The sequence below is a fragment of the Alnus glutinosa genome, chromosome 8 (genome assembly GCF_958979055.1).
Source record: "Alnus glutinosa chromosome 8, dhAlnGlut1.1, whole genome shotgun sequence".
NCBI lineage: Eukaryota > Viridiplantae > Streptophyta > Magnoliopsida > Fagales > Betulaceae > Alnus > Alnus glutinosa.
In genome coordinates, this window is record NC_084893.1 from 14,862,712 (window position 1) to 14,875,831 (window position 13,120).

Below are 13,120 nucleotides of genomic sequence, written 5' to 3' on the forward strand. Positions count from 1 at the left end.
AGGCTTAGAAGTCGAAGGTTCAAAAGAAGCTGCCAACAAGAGCTACATCAGGCACTCTACCTCCTACGGCTCTTCAGGCTCCACGGCATCAGCAGAAGCTTTTTCCTGCCAATCAGAGTGGCAAACCAAAGAAGAACAAATCAAGGCGCTACAAAGGAAAGCCGCAGAAGCCCAATGGCAGCCATGGCTATGAAGGATTGATGAGCCTAATACAAGGTATGTTAAGGAGTATGGCCAACATGAACATGACCCGTAAACCATCTCTACGGGTCAAGCAGGTATGGGTCAAGAATGATGAGACCATTCACCCCTTGAGGGGGAGTGGACTCACCTAGTAAAGGTGAAGTCTCACCATGCCTAGGATTTTGGTTCCTAAATCCTAGTGCATATCAGGTATGTTTGCATTGCATTGTTTTTCATGTCATATCTTATTCATGCTTTGCATTCTGTTTGAGGAACCGTTTATTTTATCCCACATATTTTCTCTTATTATCTTGAGAAACTTCTGCAGATATTTTTTTTTGGGGATGACAGTTAAAAGCACGTCGGGCGGCTGTTTTTTTGTTTTGGAATTTCTAAACCTCTCTCCATGAGGACATGTTTGATTTTACCTTACATGCTGGGACTAGATATTATTTCATTTTCCATAAGCATGTTCTTGTTGTTTTTTTCAACCAAAACAAAAAAAAAAATTGGGGGAGAAGATGCGGAACTTTATTTCTTTTTTCTTTTGATAGCTTTTCAAATATTGCATGTGTTTTTGCCTAATATCTCAATTCGTTGTGCGTTGATTAAATATGCTTATATATGATTGAGATTTTATGCATGATATCTGCTAAGTTTTCATGTGGCATCTTAATGGTAGATAGTTACTTTCCTCATGCTATGAAAATGTGCACTACCCAAGGCTCCCCTAAGGTACATCATTTTCCTCTCTAACTTCTTGCTTCTAGAAATTCTAATGAGAGAGATGCATTTGATTAAGATGGTCAAATTGACCACATGCTAGTTGAATCTAGAGCCTAAAATTTTTGGCACTCTCTAGGTTGCAGCATCACTAGAATCAAGCAGTAACTCTTCAGTTTTCTGTGCTATATGCATACATTCACTGCTTTTGTGCTGAAATAAGCCTTGTCCTTCATGGTGCAAGTAAAATTTTACCTTATCCTTCATGGTACAAGTAAAACAATTAGGTGCTGCATCTTAGGGGGAATGTATCAGATGAGGGTGGCTAGGCCCTAATAAGATAAGGTTTGACTTTTGGCTGATCTTTCATTGATTTTCTCTCTTGTTTGGAAAATCTGGTTGCTTTTTGTCTTATCAGTGAATTTCATACCTTATTGAGAAAGTCTTCACACACACACGCATTGCATGAGTTGAGTAATCTATTTAAAATTTCTATCTGCAGGGAAATTTGTGCTTATTGAATACTTAACTCTTGTTTATATCTTTGCATATTTTTGCAATGCTATTTGAGTGTTTTATCAATTGATTATACACGCGTGTTTTGAAGCTAACTTTTGGAAAAAAATATTTTTTCTGCAAATTTTTCTCAAGTTTCAGATTTTCAATGTGAAGTGTTCGGACGGACCTATTCTTACGTCCAGGCGAGAGCAGTCTAGCCATATGCTGACCTAGCAGTTGCCATTCAGACAGTTAAGTGACATGTTCGAATAGGATCTCTATAGGTTTAAGACTTGCTTCTCTTTCTCTGCCATACATACATCTCTGCATTTTTATCATGTCATGTTGTGTGTTTTTCTCGTGGATTTCTCCCAAGATTTTGGCATTCTTTGCACATCTCTTCTCATCCCATGATTTTCATTGTGTCTTCCATTATTCTTTTAAGTTTTTGTGCTTTTAGAATATTTGAATATTTGTTGGGATATTCTCTTGAGATAGTATGCATGAAAATCCTATTATGTTTGTGTGTTGGGTTGATATTGATATATCTGGGTCATTTGGATTGTGATCTTTGCTTTTGTAATACTTGGGCATCCAATTGACAGCTGTCATAATACCACTTTCTTTTTGGGACTAACAAGATCTAATATTTCTTTGTGGTGTTATTTTTGGAAATATTTCTGTTTAAATCTTTTCAGGAATATGTCGTCCAGCAGCTCCCAGCACAATATCTAACAAATGGATCCTTTGGAAAACTGACAGTTGTTGAAGTCGGATGTTCAAATTCCAAAGATCAGTTGCTTAGAGGATGCAATCTGCAAATAACCAGTTTCAGGCATTGCAAAATCAAGAGATTGAAGGTTTTCAGTCCATGGTTCCTGGCATCCTGAGCTAGAAGCCGAAGTAGTACAAATCCAGCTTTTTATATGGATTTCTCTCCGTTACTTGATTTTAGTGGATCAGCAGGATTTGATACTTGGAGGATTTTTGTTCCTCTCTTTTGGGCCACTTGTAGACTCTTCTTTATTTTCCTATTGTTTTGGATTTTAGAACGTTTTTATCTGTGGATATTATTACTCTATTTACCCTGGTCCTTCTGAGACCTTTAGGGGGAGTAATTTTTGGTGTGTTTCATTTTTATTACTCTGTTTTACCTTTTGTCCCTTTGTGACAAAAAGGGGAAGTAGTTTTTGATTTGGACTGGGATTGTATTTTTAACCGGTCAAGTGATTTTTGTCCCAGAATAGCCAAAGGGGGAGTTTTTTAGTTTGTAATTGGCCACATTCTGTTGGACAAAATCACTTCTTTGTAAAGATGCTTTTTAACAGGGATTCCGCTATTTAGAAGTGTTCCAGAGATTTTGCACTATTTGCAAGTCAAGAAATTTCGGTTCCCTGCCAGCCGTCCGGACGACGACGCGCTCATCCATATGGCAAGTATCACAATTCAAATCCAGACGTCCGGATGCCAGTCATCATGGTTCGGACGCGTGAGCATCAGATTTGGAAATTGTGTGCATCAGATTAGCCGTCCGGACGACCATCCTCCTGGTTCGGACACGCGAAGCCTCTATATGGAAATTACTTGCAGCGAACGTGCGACCGTCTAGACGACAGTGCACCACCGTCCAGACACAGCTCATTTCAGGAAAGAATTTCAGCAAAATTCTCGGACAATTGATCGCATAGTTGTCAGTCCTGACGGCCATGACTACCGTCCAGACAGCGCCCAAATTTTATCAATCCAGACGCTCATTTGAACCGTCAGCCTATGAATAGAGGTCCCTAGGCTTGAGAACAGCAAGAATTCGGTATTGAATTCCATTAGGGATTAGAGAGCTATATTGTGAGATTATTGAGCTGAGTTGATCTCTCTGAAGCCGCTGCTGTGTGTGCTGCGCTTAATCTGAAGTTTATCTTAGGGGTTGGCCCTAAGGTAAAGGATTCCATTGAAGACCCCGTCAGGTAGGAGACCTAGTTGGGAGGCGTTCGTGTTGGGTTACACGTTAGAGTGCAAGGTACGACCATTGGATCAGGGATATGTGAATGCTACTACTTTGTAACTAGTCTTGTCTTCTGAATAGTGGATATCCTGGGTTTGGCTGCCCCGGAGTGGTTTTTCTCATATTGAGTTTTCTACTTCGTTAACAAAAATTCTTGTGTTATTTAAGTTCCGCACTATTATTATTTTGTTAACACTTTGTGCACACACACACGTCACACACTTAGAAGTCAAATTCCATTTTTCATAGGCTACTTCAAGAAGAATTTTGGTTTTTCTTTCTTTCTTTATTTATTTTTGAAAAAGTAGAAATTGACTTCTAAAATAAATGCAAGTGTGTGTGTGCACAAACTGTTAACAAAAATTAACAATGCGGAAAATAAATAACACAAGGATTTTTGTTAAAGAAGTGGAAACTCAAGATGAGAACCACTCCGGGGCAGCCAAACCCAGGATATCCACTATTCAGAAGACAAGACTAGATACAAGATAGTAACACCCACATACCCTGATGCAGTGGTCGTACCTTACTCTCTAACAACCCAACACGAACACCTCCCAACCAAGTCTCCTACCTGAAGGGGTCTTCAATGGAATCATTTACCTTAGGGCCAACCCCTAAGATAGACTTCAATTTAAGCGCAGCAACAGCACACACAATAATGGCTCTAGAGAGAACAAATCAGCTCAAGGGCGCATCGATGGAGACTCGAATCGTGAAGAGAACGAGACCATTGTACGAGATCAACTCAAGGAAACTGCATAACTACAATTACGAGGAAGACATCCTAGCGAGGAGACAACCAAGACAACTACTCAACGACGAGAGACGTTTCCTTTAAGAATTCAACTAATAGGTACGAGTTAAGATAATAAAGTATTAATGTGAAACAGACTAACAAGCGAATAACTAAAAATGATAAATTGCAAGATATCTTATTTTAATAAACCATGATTTAAAGAATGAATTAAAAATAGGTAGTTAAGTTGAATTTGACTATTTAATAAAATTGATGGGTTAAGCCAAAATGCTTTTAAAACTTGATTTCAAACATAATAATTAACTTAAAAGGCAGTAGTTCAAACATGCTTTTTGTGTAAGGTATATAATTTAACACAAATAATTATTAAAGTAAAAGTGATAGTTCAAATATGAACTTTCAATATATGGTTGTACGTGTTAGAGAATATTGTTTGAATTAGGTCCAGGTATTAGAAAATAGTTAATTACTAGTTGATCTTTGATGAGATCATGGTGTCATAGCATATTTCGATGGTAAGAACAATGGATAGAAAAAAATTTATGTTTTGAAGGTATGGATGACGGTGAAATAGTAAGAAGTTAAGGAATTGGATCGATTAAAATGTTGAGGATAAGTCATCGATCATGAATAAGGATCAAGTTGAGGCCTAGTAATGTTAGGTTAAGTATGAAAATTTCAATGGTTTACCTATTTGAGGATAGTAGTGCCTATGAGTTAAGAGAAATAAATCATAAAACCATATGAGGCTAAGTAAGATTTTGAATATTGGGAGACACTTAGTGAGCCCACACTAGATCTTTGATGTTGTAAAGGTCACAGCTGAGAACAATTAGAGTTATTCCAATATGATTTTAGGAGTGGATAAGGTAAATGATAGAGGAGATTTATGAGAAACGATCAAATTATTGTTGAGGTTGCTTAAGGAATAAATTTCATGGCTAAAGTTTGGTGATAGTTTGCCACAATGACAAAGAATTTGAAACACTAAGGATAAGTTAAAGTATACGGTATAGAGGAATATGTTTGATTCACCTTAAGTCATAATTTGGATAATGAGTTTGGAACTAAAGTGGGGAGACTTAGTGAAATGACATGGACTTGTGATTAATATATACATAGAAGAGACAACTGATGCTAGTAAAGTAGTATGAGTTTAAGTGATTGATATGATTGTAGAGGATGATGTAAAGTAAAAATGAATGAAGTATGGGTTAGCCAGGAGTAAAGGTTAGTAACAACTTCGATGTTACAGATAGAATGCTTGATGATAATTAACTTTGAGGACTATTAGGGCAGCTTCATGTGAGCAAGTACAATCAAAGAGTTGTTTGCAAATTTCGAGGACGAAATTTTTATAAGGAGGGGAGGATGTGAAGACCAAGAAAATAAATAGGGGGTTTAGCAATTAATAAATAGTGTTTATAAATTGATGGGATTAATAATTAGATTCTAAGTGATATTTATAGAATTTAAAATAAATAAGTCTAGGATAAAAGATAGAAATAAAATTAGATGGGGTCCCACAGTGATTAATAGTAGTAGGGGGTTTTAAATAAAAGGAAATCTCTCCACCCACTCACGTCTCGCCACGTGTCCCTTATCTTATCCCATTCTTTCTTTTCTTTTTCTCTTTTCTTTCTTCTCTTTCTCACCCGCACAACCCCTGTTGCATGCCCATCTCCTTTTCTTCTTCTTCTTCGCATGCTCGAGTGACCCACAGAGAGAGATGTCGAGAGACTGAGAGGGAAAGAGAGAAGAGAGATCGGAGAGTGAGTTTTTGAGGGAGATATCAAGAGATGAGATCGGGAGGGTGAGAGATGAAACCGAAGGGGGGAGAACCGGAGTACCCACAACCCAGGGGAGGTCCGATCCTCCATGACCTGCGGCCGGAGTCGAAATCCGGCAGAACCCGATGGATTTCCAGAGAAGACCCGCTGAACTACGAAGACCCGTGGCCCAGAACCCCTCGAACCCGTGACTCGCTAAACCAGAGAAGAGACCCGGTTCTCCATGTGCTTTTCCGGCCTGATACCAATTGAAAATAACATTCAAGAAATTAATCTTCTCAGAGTGTACCAAGCTCTAATACCAATTGAAAAAAAAAAAAATTGACTTCTAAAATTAAATGGCAAGTGTGTGCTTAACGTGTCAACAAAAATAACAATGCGAAAAATAAATGACACAAGGATTTTTGTTAACGAAGTGGAAACTCAGTTAAGAGAAAAACCACTCCGGGGCAGCCAAACCCAGGATATCCACTATTCAAAAGACAAAGCTAGATACAAGATAGTAACACTCACATATACCTGATGCAGTGGTCCTACCTTGCTCTCTAACGTGTAACCCAACACGAACGCTTCCCAACCAGGTCTCCTACCTGAAGGGGTCTTCAATGGAATCCTTTACCTTAGGGCCAACCCCTAAGATAGACTTCAGTTGTAGCGTAGCAACAGCACACTTGCAATGGCTTCAGAGGAAACTTAATCATCTCAACAATCTCTCAAAATAACTTCACTGAGCACTTGTGGAATTCAATACCGAATTCTTGCAATTCTCAATGCCTAGGGGCCTCTATTTATAGGCTGAGGTACAAAATGGGCGACTGCAGTGATATATGCGGGTGCCGTCGGGACGGTGGACATTGGCCGTTCGGATGGACAACTGTGAGACAGATTTTTCCAAAAATTTCGCTGAGAAATCTTTCCTATTTAAGAGCCGCGTCCGGACAGTGAGACACTGTCGTCCAGACGGTCGCACGTCCGCTACAAGTAATTTCCATATAAGGCTTTCTCGCGTCCAGACCATGGGGGATGAGCTTCCGGACGGCTGATCTTCAACACGCAATTTCCATACCCGCTATGCGCGCGTCGGGACCATCAAAGGCAGGCGTCTGGACGGTTGAAGTCGAATCGGCAATTTCCTTAACTGATGAACACGCGTCCGGGCCAAGGCTGACAGTCGTCCGGACGGTGATATTTGAATTGCGATTCTTGCCTTATGTATGAGCGCGTCCGGATGGGAATCAACGTCGTCCAGACGGTTGAAGCAATCTTCCCTTAAATTGAACTTGGAAAGAATCTGAAGCTGATCGATCACTGAGAGGTGTCCAGACGGGCTGCTGAAACGTCTGAACGGATGCAAGCTGGAACAGTAGCTTTTCGAAACAGTGAAGGTCCAGACGGGAAAGCACGTCATCCGAACAGATGATGCTTGATCTGTCGAGGCATCCGGATGTTATGGCACGTCGTTCGGATGAATGGAATAGTGGACAGATGGGCGTCCGGACGGGATGACACGTCGTCCGGACGGCTGACAGGGAACTGAAATCTTCTAACTTGTAAGCAGTGCAAAATCTTCTGACATCACTCTGAATAATGGAATCCCTGATAAAAGCATCTATACATACAAGTGATTTTGTCAACCAGAATGTAGCTAATCAAAACTTAACACAAAATAACAATTTTCTGTATATATATAATTTTAGTCAATATTAGTTGTAACTAATACTTTAGTTAGGGCTCGAATGAAACCCTAATCATGTCTTTTTAAGTTTTTCAATTTGCTTTGTTACATTTTATATATTGATGCTTAACTCGATTAATTCTAGTTTCTTGAATTCCTCGCATGTTTATGTTTGGCCATCATATGCCTAGGCATAATAGAGTAACAAAAGAACCCCGTCACAGATTCTTAGATTAATCAATATAAAGACAACTGGAATAGATACCATGTTCCAATTTGAGTGTGTTTGCCGATTTCCATAGATTTATGCTTTCTTGAAGAACAACTTAGTAGATACAATGCTAAATCCTTCAAGGAAGAAAGGAGTTAGTGTAGATACCATGCCTAACTCGTTTCTTAGGGAAATCAATAGCTTTAGGAGAAGATATTATTCCCTTGTGGCTGGTAAACATTAAGTATCAAGTTATGATGGTAGCATTGGCATTGTGAATCTTAATTGAGTATGATTAGCGATGGATATCGAAGCCCTACCTTATCTCCTATTATATTTCCTCAATATTTTTGTCTCTTCTCTTATTAGATATCATTAATATTTTTATTTCTTTTCACTCATCTCAAGGAAATCTTTTTAAGCATAATTTACCGATCCTCGTGGGAATGATCTCGTATTTGCCTACTATACTATCGTTTTGATCTTGTGCACTTGCGAGTAAAACATACAAATATTTATCTATTTATTTAGGTAGATATTTGCACAACAGTCGCCAAAAGAAACATAGTGAAGCTTCGGATTTGAAAAAGGGAAAAGCACATGGGATTGACTTTTTAATCCTTCAAGACGTGGGAGTCGCATACACCTACGTAAGCCGACTCTTTTGCATTCCAAGAGTCAGACTCGAAGCTTGGTTACATGAGTATCAGATAAACAAAAAAAGAGAAAATATAAACAAAAAGATCGGGTACCATTTGGTGGTGACCGATAGTAGTAACCTCAAAAAGATCGAGCACCATTCTGTTAAGCGTATTCCTCATGATTCAAAACAGGGCTTGAAAGCGTTCATATCGGAGGTTGCTACTATCGGTCGTTGTACAAGCACGGTTGGTGTATACGAGCATGACTCCAACCCAAGCACCACCAGGGTGGTGGGAACGCTAGGGTATATGGCACTTAAGCAAGCCGACGACCAGCTCAAATGTGTATGCTTTACGTGCTTTGCTGCTGGAAGTGGTATGCGATAGAAGACCCATTAATCCTACAGCATCGTCTGAGGAGCTCATGCTGGTGGACTGGGTTTGGGAGAAGACATCGTTGGTGTATGACGTATGTTTTGCATGCACTTTGTGGGCATAACGGGTATTCTTGCTTAAGTAAATCACGTGCCATGCACGTGATTTACTTCCATCAGGATTTAACACTAAATCCTGACGGAATACCCTTGTGTGAGGATTTTGATAGTTTAACACCTCATTTCAAGAGCTTTGCTAGTTCGGTACCCTTTAGTCAAAACGGCAGATAGTTCGATACCCTTCTGTGAAATTATCCCTAATATTTATGAACTTTTTAAGCAAGGAAAAGAGAGACATGGGAGAGGAGTGAGATGTTATTCTCCTCTGTTTTAGGCTTGATAAACAGAGCACAACAGAGCATTTCTTGTTGCCGATTATTTTGAACCATGGGCAGTATCCCCAAGAGCAAAAATAAAGAAACTTACCTTATTCAAGTGGCGGTACTTTGCAAAGGGCCCAGTTGGTCATGATAGCAGCAGGAACCACAAGAAAAGTATATCCTGCAAAAGTTTGAGTTGCAATGTTGAAGCCCAACCATTGATAAATCTCTATTGTGTAATTTGCATGTCACAATATTGAACAAAAAACCACGTGGAATTTGATACCCTTCATTCCCATTAGGTCTGCGAAGATTCCTCAGCAAGAGATGGCAATAGAAGTTTGAGACTTGGCAAATCAACCCAAATGGAAACCCAATCTTCATTTGGAGGTCACTAACAGGGGTGTAAAGTGGGTGGTTCATATAGTAAGCAATATAAGCCCAAAGGTCCAATAATATGCACAATTACGAAACACATTGGAAAGTGGTAAGGTTGCATGGTTGAACCAATGCACAAAATTTTTTTCCATATTACACCAGTACTATAAAGCATACGTCTGAACTAGGAGGATGATGCACTTCTCTTTGTAGCCAAAATGCTAGTATGGTTACTAAGAAACTAAAGGCAACTGCAAGACATGCGGAACTTGTTTGGTATGGTCTGTCATTTTTCACTAGTTTTTAACCTAAAATCAGAGCCAAAGGTTGAAGAAGATAGCTTGAAGATGACATATTTTTAAAACTACACGACAGAGGAAGAGCTGGTTTCATTCTATCTGCATAACAAGCTGGAAGGGAAGAGAGAGGATTTGAACTGAATTATGAACTGGGTTATACCGATTTGGAAAGTTTCAAAAGATGGTTGTAGTGCAGTGTGATTTTAGTGATGATTTGTAGCCTTGTTGACAGCTGTTGTATCAACGGCTAGTAGCCATTAAGTTCCTGGTTTGTTGACAACTGTTGTGTCAATGGCTACTAGCCGTTGAGTTTTGGTTTCTCTTCAACAGTTATTAGTCATTGCTCGATTCCTCAAATTAAGGATAAAGGTATTCAATTTGCATTATCACAATGGTTTGTTAGGAGTAATATAAAAATGTCTTCTTTTAACTAAAATTTGGTTGAACTGGTGGTTGCAGCTAGTCACTGAAGGACTTGGGCTTGGAGAAGGTGCTGTTGTAGGAAACTGGAGTAGGTGCAGTCCAAATAGAACAATTCCCTTATACTATTTCTTGATCAATTTTTTGATACAAAGCTTGATGTTTGCATTTGCATTCTTCAACCAAAACTCAATTATTCTTTAGTAGACTAGTTTCATTTTCAATACCCTTATACCTGCCTTTATTTCTGCCCCTGTTTTACGACTTGCCATATGTGATTTCATATGTATTATGTTTAACGTGATGGCTCACTTGGTAAATGTTTCTTGTTAGTGTGTTCCATTTTTCAGGTTGGACTTGCCCTTCTATAACTTATTTCTTTCTTCCAATTGTCATGTTGATATGTTCTTATGTATAACTTGGGTCGGCCTGGCCTTGAGTGCTTATAAAGCTTGGAAAAATGATGAAAACTTGTCCCATCTAAATTTTCCCTTATCAGAAACCTTCTGCAATATTTTGTTAATTAATTTAGGTTTCTACAACTATATTTTTCTTATAAATCAAATGCTCTGTTTTGGGGGTCTAAAACAGAGCATTTGATTTCCCAGTTGCCAGTTGAGTAGTGTTAGCAAATACTTGTCTACTCAGAAAAAAGAAAAAGATAAGTTATTGAATAGGACATCCAGGCTGCCATATTTCTCCAAGGTATAACTCACTGTTTCCTCAACTTGTTTCTCATCTCTTACATAGCAATGGCGATAAGTAACTCTTCTGTACCTATTGATGCAACAACTCGATGACCCAGTTCGTCTTGAACATCAGGTTGAAAGATGAGGTGAGGTCAGCAGAGGAGACCACTACCGTGGGGACTCAACCGAGTCGTAGGTGGATGATGGGGCCGAGCTTGTGGGCAAGGTGGGCCAATGAGAGGTGGGGCATGTCTGTGAAGAGGTGGAGGTGGCCGATGATTGGGAGGCCTGCCGGTGATGGTGGCTTGAGTGACTTTGGGCTTCTTTGCCATTTATGTAGGTGAAGGATTAAGAAAATGAAGGTGACGAAGAGTAGGGTTGGTACTTTGAGCTGATTTGCCATTTATATCCATGCATTTACACAGGTTAGACGGTGGGGATGAGTGGTTGACGAATCCAACAATGGGAGTCACAGAGGTGAAAGGGGTTGGAGATAGGGCCCACTATTCAAAATCCATGAAAAAATATATAAAATAAAAAAATGATAGGCTATAGACGTGAGGGCAAAATAGGAAGAAAAGATAATAAAATCCCATGTGAGGCGTACATAAGGCTTTGACAGTTCAAGTTAACGCCTATGATTGATGGAAGGGGGTAAAACATGTAACATTGGTAGTTGTGTGCTCTATTTTGGTCGAGTTGGTAGTTTGTTGGGGATTTTGACAAAAGTTGGTAGTTCATGGGAGGAAAAGGTAATTATTCCTATATATATATAGTCGGTTACCTGTTATAACCGGGTTAAATAATTTCTAAAACCAGTAACCGCTCAAGAAGGCCGGTTACCAGTTATTTTCAACCTAGTACCAAAGCGGTTGCCCAGCTTGTCGATTACAAGTTGGTACTCGGTTACCGGATATCGGCTGGTTATAACGGGCCGACTTTACACCCCTATCAAATCTAGAAGAATCTTGTCCTATTCTTAGATCAACGACTATGGTTTGCAGAACCAGATGTTCTTGTACTATTTGTAATGACCCAGCCCAACAACACAACAATATCCACTTTTGGCTCCCCTAAATCAGTCTTCCCAGGAGGTCACCCATCTTGGTACTACTCTCACAGAAGCACGCTTAACTATGAAGTTCTAATAGGTTCAAGGTCATCACGGCATTAAAATGTGTTTTGTCAAAGAAAGGTACGAATATACTTATAAGCACATCATCATTCTCATACCCAGGTGAAGTGAGACGTCACAATCACCCCATCTTGGAACCTAGCATCCCCACAGGCAACCCTCATGGGATCACCTCATTTTAGGCTTCCTAATGAGTGCCCACCAGTGACCCTCATGGGCTTGTGCATGCTCCCCCAATCTCAGGATGGGGCAATGGCTCTGATACCATACTGTAACGTCCTTAAAAGAAAAGCGAAAAACAGAAGAATATGAAATCTGAGAATCTAAAAGTGTAATACCCGGGAAAGACACCCCACTTAAGTTATTAAAATATGTGCATAAGAATAACGCTTAAGAATTGCTCTTAGTCTAATTAAGTTATATAGTTATGCATGTAGAGAGTTGGATTAGTAAAGTTAAATCGATCGAGCGACTTTCTGGTCGATCGAGCGATTATGGGTCGAAGTCGATCGAGCGACTTTATTTTCGATCGAGCGACTTCGCCCAGTGCGGTGCAGTTTCCGCTAAATGCGAAAATTGATTTTTCCACCCAATAATTTGGGACCCACACGTGGTACTTGATGCCAAACGATCATGCCCATATTTAGTTAGCCTAGTTAGTCCATCTTGGTTGAAGCCCAACTAGATTTCCTTAGATATCATGCAATCATGGACTAAGATATGGAATAGTCACCTATGAGATTTGAGCTATGGATTTGAGGTGTTGGCTGGCTCAAATCCGGCCATTGAGGTGTTGATTTGTTGGTTAGATCTCAGCCCTTCAAGAGTGCTATATATAGGTTGCATGGGGAGTTGATTTTCATGAAGAAGAAACCAAACTCTAACCAAAACTCTGTCTTGCTCTAGTGCTGTAGAAGTAGCACGAAAATCCTCCAATATCACCTCACTTTCTAGCACCTAGC

The 13,120-nt window shown here is 39.5% G+C and overlaps 1 pseudogene; it reads right to left on the reverse strand.

The window, feature by feature from the left end:
- Positions 1-1,082: 1,082 nt before the first annotated feature.
- LOC133876154 (very-long-chain enoyl-CoA reductase-like) lies at positions 1,083-10,606 on the reverse strand (annotated as a pseudogene).
- Positions 10,607-13,120: the final 2,514 nt, after the last annotated feature.